Here is a 13,932-nt window from a genome sequence, read left to right on the forward strand (position 1 = left end):
ACGGGGATAGTAGAGAGATAAAAGTGGAAGAGTTAGAAGGGCTGGCAAGAAGAAGGGTATTATTAGCCACTAAGCTAGGAAAAGACATAAATGAAAGTTTGGTAAACAATAAAATATGAAGTGTAGCCCTGAATGAACCGGGGACCTTGTTTCCGAGGCAAGAGAATACGTCGTAGGCTTTTGGGGTGTGTAAATGGCGAGGAACGGTGAAAATAAGTTGGACAGAGAGGAAGACAAATGACGAAGTTTAACTTATGGTGGGCGAAGAGAGGATGAAGGGGAATTTTAAAAAAGGCGGGATAACAGAGTGGAAGACTTTTCGAAAGGCAGCGGAACATTGAAGGCCGCGAGAGACGAGAGAATGTTGGGTAAACGGGACAGAGGAAAGGCCTTTTAGACGGCATGGAGGCAGGCGGAAGTTCCGAAGGCACGTATGCAGGAGGACACAATGAACATCTTAGAAGAAGAAGTGATCTCACAAATACGTAGAATATTATAGCCATAATAGCCACCTTCTGAAATCCGCCTTTAAATAAGTTTATTGTTTTGAATTAATAAATATAGAAAGGCTTCGAACCAGGAGTGAGGACACATAGCAACGCAGATTAATGACCACGTTTCAGGAGCCTGTCCGGGCGACTCCGGGACAGTTGGCAACCGTGGTTTTGGAATCGGGAGGGAGGGTGGATGAGGTTGGAAGGGGCGGGCGTGGAGGGTGCCGGGAGATGGAGAGAGTGGAAGGGGAAACAAACGAACGAGAACCAGACCCCCGCGACGTGGAAACCATTCCCCCCCTCTCTCCTCTTCTTTATTTTTTCAATCGCTTGGAGAAAGTGTGAATGGATTAATGGATTTTTTTAATCTGTCGTTTCGAGCAATTGAGTTATCGGGAAAGAGTTGAAATGGGTGGAGAGGTGACGGGAGAGGGGGAGGGGCCGGGAGGGGCGGGAACGAGGTTGGGGGCTCTAATGGAGGAGAGAAGAAGCGCAAGAAGCCGATCAGATCGACCGACCATCACTCATTAGGTGGTGGTGGATAGGATGGGGGGGGGGGGGGTGTGACTACGGACGGGTGACGACGCCGGCCGTGGGGAACACCTGGGGGAGAGAGGCATTCAGGAGGTTCCGAGCCGATGGGTCCGAGGCTATAGATTCCGTATGACGCCACGATTGAACGAATGCCCGCCCGTACTTGCTGTTCGGGAGCCGTCCAATGGATTCGGCAGCCGAGCAAATATTCAGTCCGCGGGACCGATTGCCACAGGGAACTCGATACGGTCAACTGACTGAATAGGAGAGCTGACAATACACGTAAGCCATTTTGAGAAATTAAGTTTTGAATGAACTTGAAGCAGAGACATTCATTTAAACGTTTCAGGCGTATTTTTAATATTTCGGAATGGTAAATAGCCATGTTCACAGTGCCTAAGTTAATCGGTGTACAAAGGTAAACCATGCCAAGATACGGACGACTATTACTTTCTAAAGGAATATGTGGACAACAAAAATACATATAGTTATTCTGTTTTAGATACCAATTCAAAAATACTCGGAAAAGCAAACCTCAAGCATCAATCTGAAGAAGAGTATGTGTACCTATTTATAAACTAGGTATTCAAGTGATACCATATAACTTAAAGCTAAACACAGGGAAGATGCTTAAACACAATTTCTCATATAGAGTTATTATTCTGCCATGTATGTCGATTGCATGTTGAGAAAAACTATATCATTGTGGTACACACTGACCGCTGATGACCATTAGAAACTGTCATTTTAATAACAGCCTGTGTTCCCTGCTCGAAATTCTGCCTATTATTTAAAGTAGTCGATATATTTTTAGGGGTACGTGGCCGTCGTGTGAGTGAAACCCTGGGCTGTTGACCTCACGGCCCGTGTTCGATTCTGGGTGGCTCCTATGGGCACCCTCAGCTACAGCTGGGCTTGTAATTTGTTGGGTACCTAATCTTCCAGGAAAAACATCGGCGGCACAGCGAAATGAACTGTCCCCCTCCCTCACTCTGATGTGTGATTTTACACGCCGTTTCGCTTAGTACTAGGAGAGCTCTACTTTAAACTAAGAATCAAACTGACCTTCGGGATGATATTTGGTCAGAAAAAAGTCTTAAGACATTCTCGACAAGGATATTTTTTACTGGAGGCCTATTAACTAGAGACTGTGATTTTTTCGGCACATGGTTACTACTACGGATCGAACTCATTATGAAAAACAATTATCAATAAACGATAAAACGAAGATTCTACTCTAATTTCACCAACTCCTTTTTCGCACCAATATTCACGGCTCACACTAGTAATAGTTAAAATAGCATATATGTAATAATATAATAAATAATATATATACCAAATCTTGCTCCAAATCTATAATAACGATGGACTAATCCCATTCGACTGAACCTATCTGAACATCGTATGAGATCAAATTGAGTAGCCTCAGGCGTGATGTAAAATTGTAAAATCTCGCCCAAATTTTTCAAGGGATTCTCAAATTAAAACGGCCAAGTAATTGGAAAACACATTTTGAATGAACGAACCAAGTGTAATTAGCAAAAGGTTTATTACCTTGACTTCATCATACAGACGCAGAATACAGTACTTGTACGCCCTAGAAAATAAAATCCATTGTTTTGATCATCGGGGCTTTCAGTCATATTTTAGTACCTTTGTCACCCCCAATTCCACTGGCGGAAATTACCCAATGACATCACTTTTTACATATTCTACTACATCAGAATATCTCCCACAATGTTGCAGGTTTCTACGTGCAGCATTGCGGGAGATTTAATCGAATGGGCAGCATGCAAACCGAATGGGCCGCCGAATACCAAAACGCAATACACTCAGTTGGCTGACCTATCGGCGTGCCATCAGATCGATTAAATCGATTCGACTGCGTGCAATTCTTGGAGAGCCCCCCTCGCCTCTCCAACGACCACGTAAACTCGAATGATGACTGACGTGAAAAAATATTTATCACATATGTTTTATGGTTTTTCCAGGCAAAATTTCTTAACTATTGTAAGGATAACGTGTCTCCGCCGTCGACGCACCCAAAACATTTAAAGATGGGTCCTTTTCCGATGACAACAAGAACATAATACGAACCCCAACGTATTACGGGCGGAGGGATCACGAATATAGGATTAGAGAGATTGACTGCAAGACTGACAGGTTTAAATAGTCATTTTTTCCAAGAACAATAAGAGACCAGAATACTTGTAACCGATATCCCCCAGGAGCCGGCTCGACATAATAAGTATTAACCTACAAGGTAAGGCTAGGCTACTGCGCATGGTTATACGATTATATTTATATATTTTTTTGCAGGTTCCCCTCACCTTTCCACATCCATTTGAAAAACCCTAACCCCCTCATCCCTTACCCTTTCCTCCTGGTGCTGTACCCCCTGCCACACACCTTTTTGGTGGCTCGCAGGGTATTGATGTAGATGTAGATGTGAAGTCAGAAGACATAATTCTTTAGATGTACCTGCCACATAATCTCACTGTTTGTTTATTGTGACCAGATTTAGATGACGTAAAGATAGCACGGTCGATCGATATCATCTTATCACATCTCATGGAGTCTCCCAATAATCTGATAAAGCTAATCTTAATTTAAATAACGTGATAACATTCAAATTTTATATCGAAGACCATGATCTCAATTGAATGAAGATAAATAATCAAGCAGCTATCCAATTGATGATGCTTTAATTACCACTAATTCCAATTCCTTGGTAATATTTAGGCACAGTTTACGTGAAATTGGTTGTGGAACCCAATAATAGTATGTAAATATTATGCCATTATACCACCCTGACATAGGGACCTCTTCTCTGTTGCATTTGTACGGGCAATTGGGTATGGCTACTCGCTCTATAACTCAATCAAACAACCATTGACAGAGATATCCGTGACGATTCCCCGACAGCGAAATACAGGGTTCGTCCGGAAAATAAGTGTACTGACTCCTGGGCTGGGCGCGCCGTTCCAGGCGCGCCCAGCACCGCTCTGACGGGCTGCGATTGGAGGGGGGTATGTTGGCAAGCGACGCTGAAAAAGGCAGTCGGCTCTGAGCTGTGGTGTAGTGAGGAGCTCTGTTAACGCGAACCTCCACGCTCGACCCACGTCACGGAACGCGTTTTTGGAGCAGCGTTATTCCATCAAATTTGCGGTAAAGCTTGGGAAATCGTCTACCGAAACTGTCGGTATGATTAACCAGGCTTACGGGGAGTCAGCCATGTCCAGAAACATGATCTTTCGGTGGCACAAGATGTTCGTGGAGGGCAGAGAAGAGGTCGACGACGAGTCTTCGAGAGGTTCCCGATGATGCCTTCGCGGGAGCGTTCCAGGAATGGGAACGCCGCTGGAACAAGTGTATCGACTCACAAGGGTCCTATTTTGAGGAATATAAGCTTAAGATATGTAAAAGTGTAATAAAGTTTTTTTCCTGAGCTCAGTACACTTATTTTCCGGACGAACCTGTATATAGATGGACTTAAGAATACAAAGTAACTTTCCACTGTTCCATTATAACTTACAAGTAACTTTCCACTGTTTCCATTATAACAGTGGAAAGTTACTTTGTATTCTTAATTTCATTAACATGAATTTCCACAAGGTAGAGCCGGAAACAATTGAATATAGATGGACTTCCATATGAGCATTCTACAGCTACACAACACCCCGCAAGCCGCCGTAAGGGTGGATGGCGGCAGGTAATAGGCCAACAGCCATTATGTTACCCACTGTTATAATGAAGTGCTTGTCATAGTGAAGGCTTATCACATAGTTATAATCATAACATTTTTCAAAACATTTGACTGGTCTTTTTTACATCAAATTCCTTTGAAAAATGTTAACCAGCAATGGAAACTGAAAGGGTATTTAATCGGGGAAGATCAATTTGTATTTTGGAGAATTAATCAATAAGAGAATTTATTTGAGCGCGTAAATTTCTTGTAGAAAGGAATATAGGAAAAATTTGAATAAATTTCATCGCATTTGCGCGTTCAAAGAAAGCCTTATTAAGGGTGTCATCAACAGAATGCTACCTCCCGCTTATTACCGTTGACGAGGTGTTTCGAAGATAGCAAACGTCAACACAGGCAAGCCATGCACACCAATTGACTGTAATTAGATAGCTCTTCAGAAATGGAAAAAAATTATCTAAAATGTAGGAACGTATAAGTATGCACTTTGGGCCAAAAGTTTTAGTGTGAACAAGGAAAAAGTATCGAACGAAATCAAGGGATTAGTTAGAGGACTTTGAGTAAATGAAAAAATCAGAAATGGGTCTACAGAAAATGCTCGTTAATTGCTGTTGTCACAATAGCCCAAGTGAAATAAAAAAAACAGGGTCAACGCCGTAACCAACGATTATGGGCAAAAGTCTTAAGATGCGAGTAGCAGTAGTGTTGTTTTTCCGCAATTGATGATGCACAAAGGAGCTCATGAAACCATAATAAAAATTGCCTTTTATAAAATATTAGTGGATAAACCTGTTGAACTTTGTATTTAATAATGCATAAAATTAATTCCAATTAAAACTCAAGAATTTCGAAGTGTGAAAATTATTCTCCTAGACCCAAATTCCAAACCGGATTACTCGTTATCCGGCCAATTGCTTTGACCTGTTAAGCTACCGAGGCGTCCTCTTACACTCCGGAATTTTTGGGGGCTTTAAAAAACCATGATGTAAAAAATAAATACCGAACATACAATATCACAGATATTCGTAGTCATGCGCACTACGTTACAAGAAATCTCGGTAAAGTCTAATGATTTTCACATTTTCACTGTAGCATTTTAATGCATATTACTAACTCCACTAAAAAGTACTGTCCCGGCATTTCCCGCAGTTCATTGAATTTATATAAGGTAAACACCTCCGTTTTTAAACAGAAGGTTTATGGTGGGACAGTTATAACTGCAACTACAATTATTTGAACACTGATATGTCAAAGTAGTGAAACAAAATTTTTCATGGCCTTTGTCCAGTATGCAGCGATATTTCATCTGCTCAGTTCTCCAACTGCTTGGCGTGTACAGGTGTATTAGCTTCAATATAATTTCTCTGTGATCTATACACCTTCTCTCCAAATATATATGTTACTTTGATTAATTTCAGTTTATTCTCTTATTACGTTTTAGTTCTGTTTTACCTCTGAAATATTTTCACAATTATTATACAACTTCCCCTCCCATGGACTACAAACTTCACGTGGTGGAAGGGCATGTGCATTCCGATAACCCCTAGAGCTATACTGGCTGGAGTAAAGATATTTGCTCCTGGTAGGGTCACCCATGCCAGATAGGTCGAAGGTTAGGAGCCAGACGAAAGGTAGTCCACGCAGCGTCTGTTCCTCAGTGAGGCGGCTGCAAAGGCGTCAGATCCCAGTGGGGCGGCCAATAAGTGGTGGTGTCACGTTAAAAACACTATTGAGGAAGGCAACGGGAAACCACCTCAATTATCATTCCCAAGAATGTAATGATGGACAGTACAGAGAATATGAGTCCTGGCAACTACAGGACTCGCCGCAATCGGCCGTGTGTCGTGCTCGGCAGCGGGAGAGGCAAGGCTTCCGTGGTAGTCAGAGACAGAGATGAAGAAGGACTTGATGAAGGAGTAGGAACACGATCCAGCAACCTGCTCGTAGAGCAGGCTACTGGATTATGTTTTGTTAGGAGTCACAAAATATTTGAAGTTTTGTCCATCCAAAACCCACCTTAACCGGTGGATTACTTAATAAAATAAATACAATTTCGTGAATTTCATTTAAATATTTCACAGAGCATTTCACTTCTTATGCAGAGCATTTCACTTCTTATGCACAGATTTCTCTTTCAACGTAATTCCGAATGTCCCCATCGTTCCTCGCCCCTGTCTATCATGAATACTTCAATATCCCTCTCACCTTCCTTTGCCGTTTTTTATCCACTCCTTTAGAACACTTTTATGTACCCCTCAGAGGAGCGTTCCCATCCCATCTTATTATTAGGAACTAACTAGATAAGAATCCAAGTTTAATATATTTTAATGATATTCACATTCATAGTCTACTATGAAGTCTAATTTTCTATGATAGTCTACTTTTCTGTTTCTTAAATTGCCTCTCTGAGATAAACATATTAAATTCATATTGCAAATTCACAATGTCTCCCTTTCCAAAAATGATTATGGAGATACACGAAGAACGAGATGGTAGAATGTAAACAAAGAATTTGGCAAAAATGTACATAAAGATAAAGAATAAACTGAGGAGGAAAATTACCAGGGCGAAAAAAGTCTAGAAAAATACTCAGTGTGAGAATTTGGAAAGTTCACAAGGAAAGATTGAATTGGTGCGCCGTACGGGAAGATAAAAACAATTTCAACAACAACAATCCGCGAAAACTATTACATTAAGGGCTGGAAAATCATAACTGCCACCAAGGAAGATTATAGAGAGATGCATTCATACATAGAGGATGAATACAATAAATATACTAAGCCAACAAGTTTCGATACAGAAATGTAGAATTGGAATTTGGTACTAACTTAGGACCGGGCATACTTGTTTGCAAGATCGAAAAGGTATTAGAGGAATTTGAAATAAGGTAAGATCGTTGGGATATATAACATTCCGGTGAACCTAAATAAGGGTTCAGGAAAACGCGATTGGAAGATTTTTTACTGAATGATTCGTTGGATTAATGAGAGAGGAATTTGGTCGAAAGATGTCAGATCAGTGTTAGTTCCTATTCCAAAAAAGATAAAGACTACGTCATGTAAGGACTAAAGAACAATAAATTTGATTTCGCACGCAGCTAAAGTTGTCCTCAGGACCATCAAAAAATTGAAGGAAAGCAGGGTAAATGATTACTGAGGGTTTGGTGAGTTCGGTTTTGGGAACGGGAAGAAACTGGCAGGTAATGTGACATCTTGAAAGGTTGCTATAAGCCAATCTTTGACCGCTCAACACAATCCATGGATTGATAACTAATGATAACCTTGCATTCGAGTCAAATGGATAAGAAGCAATCAGTGTTCTTGGCTACAACGTCTTCTGCAAAGAAGAGTCCCGTGTCTGCAGACTTGTGATAGTGATAATCCATTGATCCAAATATGCGTAAAATAGCCACTCGAGATTGAACATAATTTGAACGTAAGCAAGACTCCTGTTTTCGAGGATAAAAGGATTTCACATGTTTGCAAGCCTTCATCTCCCACGCGATCGCGTCGCATTTGTTCTCTGATTCTCAGAGCGCCACAAAAAGGGAATTCCGAGTGGCGTTACGGAAAAACAATACGAAGGAGATGAAACCAGGAACGTTGATCGGTATCCACTATTTTGCAGAGAGGGAAACTGGATATCCACATTACGGGGGGGTAAAAAGAGTTTTTTCATCATCGTGGCAGTTAACTTCATTTACACGTAAATGGAGTCATTTTCTCGGAATCCTCTCCGGGAAAATATTGAGTGAGTGTGTGCGGAGAGGGGTGGAAGGCGGGCGGAAGGAGGGCGAGGCGGTGGATGACACCAACAAACCAGATTTTCGGTGAGAGGGGGGATGGGGGCGAGGGGACCACCACGTGTGACACAAGAGTCCTGTCTCTCGGGCAACCGGAAGGGGTTCGGGGAAATCACTTAGTCGCGCCAAACAGACAGCGAGGTGTCGCCGCCGTCGGCGAGGAGACGGGTAAAAGGATTTCCCTATTTTTTCATGCCTTCAGTCAACAGGATACGCCTATCGAAAAAAATCTCTCTCCTTCCTATCGCCCGACTGGAAACTCAAGCCCTAAGTTTAAAAGCACGCCCTTATGGAACGGCCGGATGACTCTGAACTGCAACTGAGCGATAATGATACACCGGGCGAGATTCTTTTCACCTACTGATCCCCCATCCAATTGCATTAGCAAACGAAAATTACTTTCCTTTACTTTAATAAAAATACTTGCACCAAAATTTAGCCTTCATCCCATTCAAAAATGTTGTAGGATTGAAAATTTTCGCGTTAAAGATTATTTGTAAAGTGTTTTCAATTATATATGGTGAAACGCTCAATTTAATGAGTTTGTAAGTAATAATAAGTAATAACAATTAAGTAAGTAATAATTTCTTAAAAACGTATTACCTTTGGCGGAAGGTATAAGATACCTTGTTATCACTTCCAAGTCATAACCTGCCAATTAAGTAAGAACTTTGAAGGAACACTGCCCATTAATAAAACTCCTTTTTTCCATTAAAGAATTGGGCTACTCATTCGAAATTTTTTCAAAGCTTATCAATGAAATCTGATTCAAAAAGACTGCATGTACACTAAATTTAACAGAGAAATTTTAATTTTACATGAGTAACAAGAATCACCTGAAAGTCTTTCCTCCCATTTTAAGACAGAAAAGGAGTTGTTGACCACCACCACTGCGACGCATGGCTTGGACATCAATATATTTCTAATTTACTCAAAATTGCGTCGGACGACCTCCCTTCAAGGATTATCCGCAAAAAACGAAAGTCAATTTTCATAACGTTTCGTACACGTACGTTACCCTAACTTCTGCGACTGGTAAAAGATTCCAGCACACCGGCAGAGTTCGGGCGACAAGTATTTCAATAGCGACGGAGCACACCAATGGTTTGCATTAAAAATATCGGGAAAAGTTTCGAAAAAGTAGATTTATTTCAGGTATAAATACAATGACTCAAAAGTAATTAAAATACATCCCTTGAGCGTTGACACACTTTAGCCAGCGGCTATTTCACGGTTCGAAGGCCCCCTGGTAGGCGGATTACGGAAGGTCCTTTGGGTGGCGCGCGCAAGCTTATTTGACGGCACTCAGGGTCCCATTGTGGCGTCCTTAGAGGGAGGATTTTAAGGGACAGGATATAGTGTGCTGGTCGGAATGATAAGGGGGTCGGGGAATCGTCGCGATGATGTCGCGGAAGGTCTTCGCAAGCAGACACTCGACTCTGCTTTTGGTCGTCCGTCTCAAGACCTTCGGGACTAGTTAAGCGCAGATCTTTCGCATCGCCAAATTTTCATTTATAATGGTGTGCACTATCTTCTTATCAAGGCCAATACTATCTGCGATCATGCGCACACTTAAGCGACGGTCTAAATTCAGCACTTCACGCACACGTCAGGAAAATATTGCCACCGATACCTTTTACACAAACCTTATATTTGTACAAAAGCCAGAATTATTCGAAATTCTTAGCACCCAGCATGGAAATGGAAATGGTTTTTTTAGAATAACAGTCTCCGACAATTTCCAACGGCAAACACAAAGGCACGGGGCTTGCTGCGGGGGAGACGAGGGGCGGCAGGGGTAGGGGGATGGATTAAAGGCTTCTGGGGGTCTGGTCAGGGGCAGGCGTCCCCCGAGAGGGGGAGAAGTTTGCGGGCCAGCGGGCGGGAATGCCGTCCGCGGCTGAGTCCTTTTTTAATCTAGGGGGCTCGAATGATAAACATGAGGGGGTTAAAAGTGAAGCCAATGTACACATCCTTCTGTCAACCAAAAGGGGTCCTTTAGGGTCCCCATCATTTGTCATTTATTTTTTGATTGGCGGGGATTAAGAGGGTGTCACAAGCGAGGAGAGGCGCGCGCGGAAGGGGGAGGGTGACCGAAGGGGGAGAGTGAGGGCGAGAGTGGACACTGTGGCAAAATTATTTATTCACAGAGAGCGGACCAGAGGGAATGAAACGACCGGACACGATTCCCGCACTCACGGAGACGATGCGGGGGGTGAACAAGAGAAGCGTTCTCGGAGGATATACTGATGGCGAACTGTAAACATTTACATAGTTGGACCCAAAACACAAGAAAACTATTCTCATAATTTTAATTTGAAGTGGCTCGTATTATAAGTCTAAGGAAGATTTCTATACCAATTATTATAATCCTTAACTAAACAATGACAAAGGCAAAAAAAACGAAAACTTCGAAGAAATCCGTCTGAAGATCCATCTTCAGACTGATTTCTTCGATTCAGGTGATTCTGCCAAGATTAGTTTATTAATGAATGGACACAAAACGGAGGTGAATTTAAAAGCTAACGGAAGATCACACTTGAAAGAAAAATGGATTGAAATAGAGACGGACCAAAGATGGACGACGAGAAGAAAGTATGGAGAAAATGCCGTCTCGAGAATATGAGGAAACGGCATATTGAAACAGCACAGTTTGCATTCATATTAATGAACTGCAATCACATACAATTCAAAGTACTGAAAAGAGTCACAATAAGTAATACTTTTTGCAAAGGTGTTTTTGCTTTAGGAACCTTGAATCAAGGTGCAGCGCTGAAGCTTTTCTACCGCCCGCCCCTTCGATATTAATGGAGCTTTAATGATCCAAAATGGAAAACTATGTTGCATGGATACGGATAGAACAAGAAGAAAGCCACACTTGAATGTATGGTTCGCAGCTACTGCACTGAAAGCCGTTGTTTCTAGCGTTAGCTAATGCATGTATTCGGGTGTCTCGCACATCTCAGCTCCTGGATAACCCTTTGTACATGTCCCTATCCATTTTTGATGACTGTCATCATGTGCTCACATCACTTCTCAAAATGATTTCCGTACGGTTATCCGTATTACGGGCTCGAATTGGGATGGTGTTCTCGCTAGTAAACTGATGTGGCACCCAAAATACCCGGGTTTGAATCCCAGCAAGGGGAGACATTTTCTAAGGATCCCAGATGTATTTTGGAGGTACTTAGTACTTGATGCATTGAGAGCACATAGCAAGTTGGGTGCATTGCCTAGAGCACTTTAAGAGACACTCAATAGGATTTTTTTGCGCAAATAACAGGATTTTACGTCAATTTAACGCCCCGTCCGACGTTGACCGCCGGATGGGACGTTGACTCGTGAACCCTATGCCATCTTTCATTAGGAGTAGGTTAACCGACGCCGGGATCCTCTCCACCCCTCCCTAAAACCCTACCTCTACCCACCTCCAATTCCAAAAATATTTGATTGCTTTTCTAAGGTGGTGAGGGATTCAGAATAACCGCAGCAGTTAAGATACGATCGGTAGGAATGGAAACATGTTGTTCCTGAGAAAGACAGTCGATGAAAAGGGAAGAGTGAACTACGGAGGAAGATCATGAATAGGAGACACATGGAATAAGTACAAGACGTCAAAGATAAGAAATGCGTGTTGGTAAGGGTAGACATCAACCGACATTAGAAGAATTGAGTCGAGACCTGCGACAAACCTAATCTATGGATTGATGAAAAATGATCATAATGGAAGATGACGAATCCTACTTTGGTTTTTCGAGCAATCGCATCAAGGATGTTCGCGTTGGCCCAACGCCCGCCCCCTAGAGTCCCCTCGGAGGTGGGCGTGCCTTTCATTACCTGCCTCCTGGCAGCGAACTCTTCCTACTGCTCGGCCGCCGACAGTCTTTAAAGAACGCCGGTAACTTCTTCAGCCTGTCACACAAGGAGACCGCTGCCGGATGCTCCCCGCTGCCCATCGGCCCCGGGAAGTGGCCAGGCACCCGCATCCCCCTCGGGGGCCCACGCTCCTCGCAGCCACGCCGCCAACTCGAGCCGATGTCGGAGGGGGGTGGATAGTGGGCGGCGGCCGACGACCCCCTTGATGCGCCCACAGCCGCGGGGATGCACACTAGACGCCACGAAACACGCACACAGTCACCAGCCGCTTACTAACTAATTCAATTGAGCCATCATCCCGGAGATCGGCCAGAAATCCTTAAGCGGGAGTGATGCTTGAGCCAGTCGCTAGGCACTGAACCGTGGCCATCGCCCGATAACTCCTCTTTTCCCCTCGGGCCGAACAGGTTCTCCGGGCCGGGAATAAGTGGGTTCCCTTGCAAACTCGTGGCGGCCTGCTCGACACTCGGGGCTTGAGAAGAGGCGCCCTTATCACTGCCCTTCCTTATCTCAATCCCCAGCCCGCCCCGTCAACGTCTCACTCCTTCGCTTTTCCCCGCCCACTCTCTCCTTATCAACCACAGGTACCCGCCTCCCGAGTTTCCGCCCGGCTCACTCAACCCACAGCTCCCTCACAACACTCCCTCGCCTCAACGGGAATGCGTGCGGAGACTAACTTCAGGAGGGACATTCGGGGCGCTTGGTTACTTGAAAACACTAAGGTTGGGAGCGGAGGGGGGGCACTCACAGCAGGGAGTTAGGCTGCGCGACAGTTCGATAAGTCGTCTGGGTGCCGATTTTACTTCTGCGTCGACACTGACTTGTGTCGTCGACATTTGGTGGGCGGTATTGAAGTCGATAGCAGTATTTATGTCGAGGGCGCCATCGATGCCGAGGTTCTATTGCTGTGGTGATCGACGGGGACATAGGTACTTCTTGTGTTAGACACATGTCATAAACGCGAGAAAGAAGTAAACTGTTCCGCATGTCAAGAGAGTAAGTCAATAAATAAGTCGTCAAAAGTCAATTTCTTTTTACCACGTTTAAATTACGACCGCATATTTTGTCAGCAGATAACAGGGTATGTATTCTTGTCCTAGAAGCTGCGTGACATCTCGCGGTGAGTGAGCCAATTAGTGGCAGCCAGGGCAAGATGGCGGGTGTGTTGCATACGTGTACACGAGTACAGCCTAAACGAATGTAAACGAGAAGAACAGCTGATACATGCAATTCATTGGGAAAGCTTGGAATATCCACCGTAAAGGCTCCCGACTTAGCCTCCAGTGATTGCCATTTGTTCGGGCCCCTAAAAATCCGTAGAGGTTACTCGTTTGTTACGACAACAAACAAAAGACTCATTTGCAGCCGGCTATCAAAAACATTAAAGAGATGGGATGTCTGAATGTACACAGGGTGAATATGTAGAAAGTGAAATAAATGTCAAGAAGTTACTTCGATTATATATTATTGCCTCTGCCTTTATCCAATTTTGCGAGTTATTTATTGGCTTACCCTCCTAC

Source organism: Hetaerina americana, unplaced genomic scaffold (genome assembly GCF_022747635.1).
Source record: "Hetaerina americana unplaced genomic scaffold, ioHetAmer1.1.p SCAF_2, whole genome shotgun sequence".
Lineage (NCBI taxonomy): Eukaryota > Metazoa > Arthropoda > Insecta > Odonata > Calopterygidae > Hetaerina > Hetaerina americana.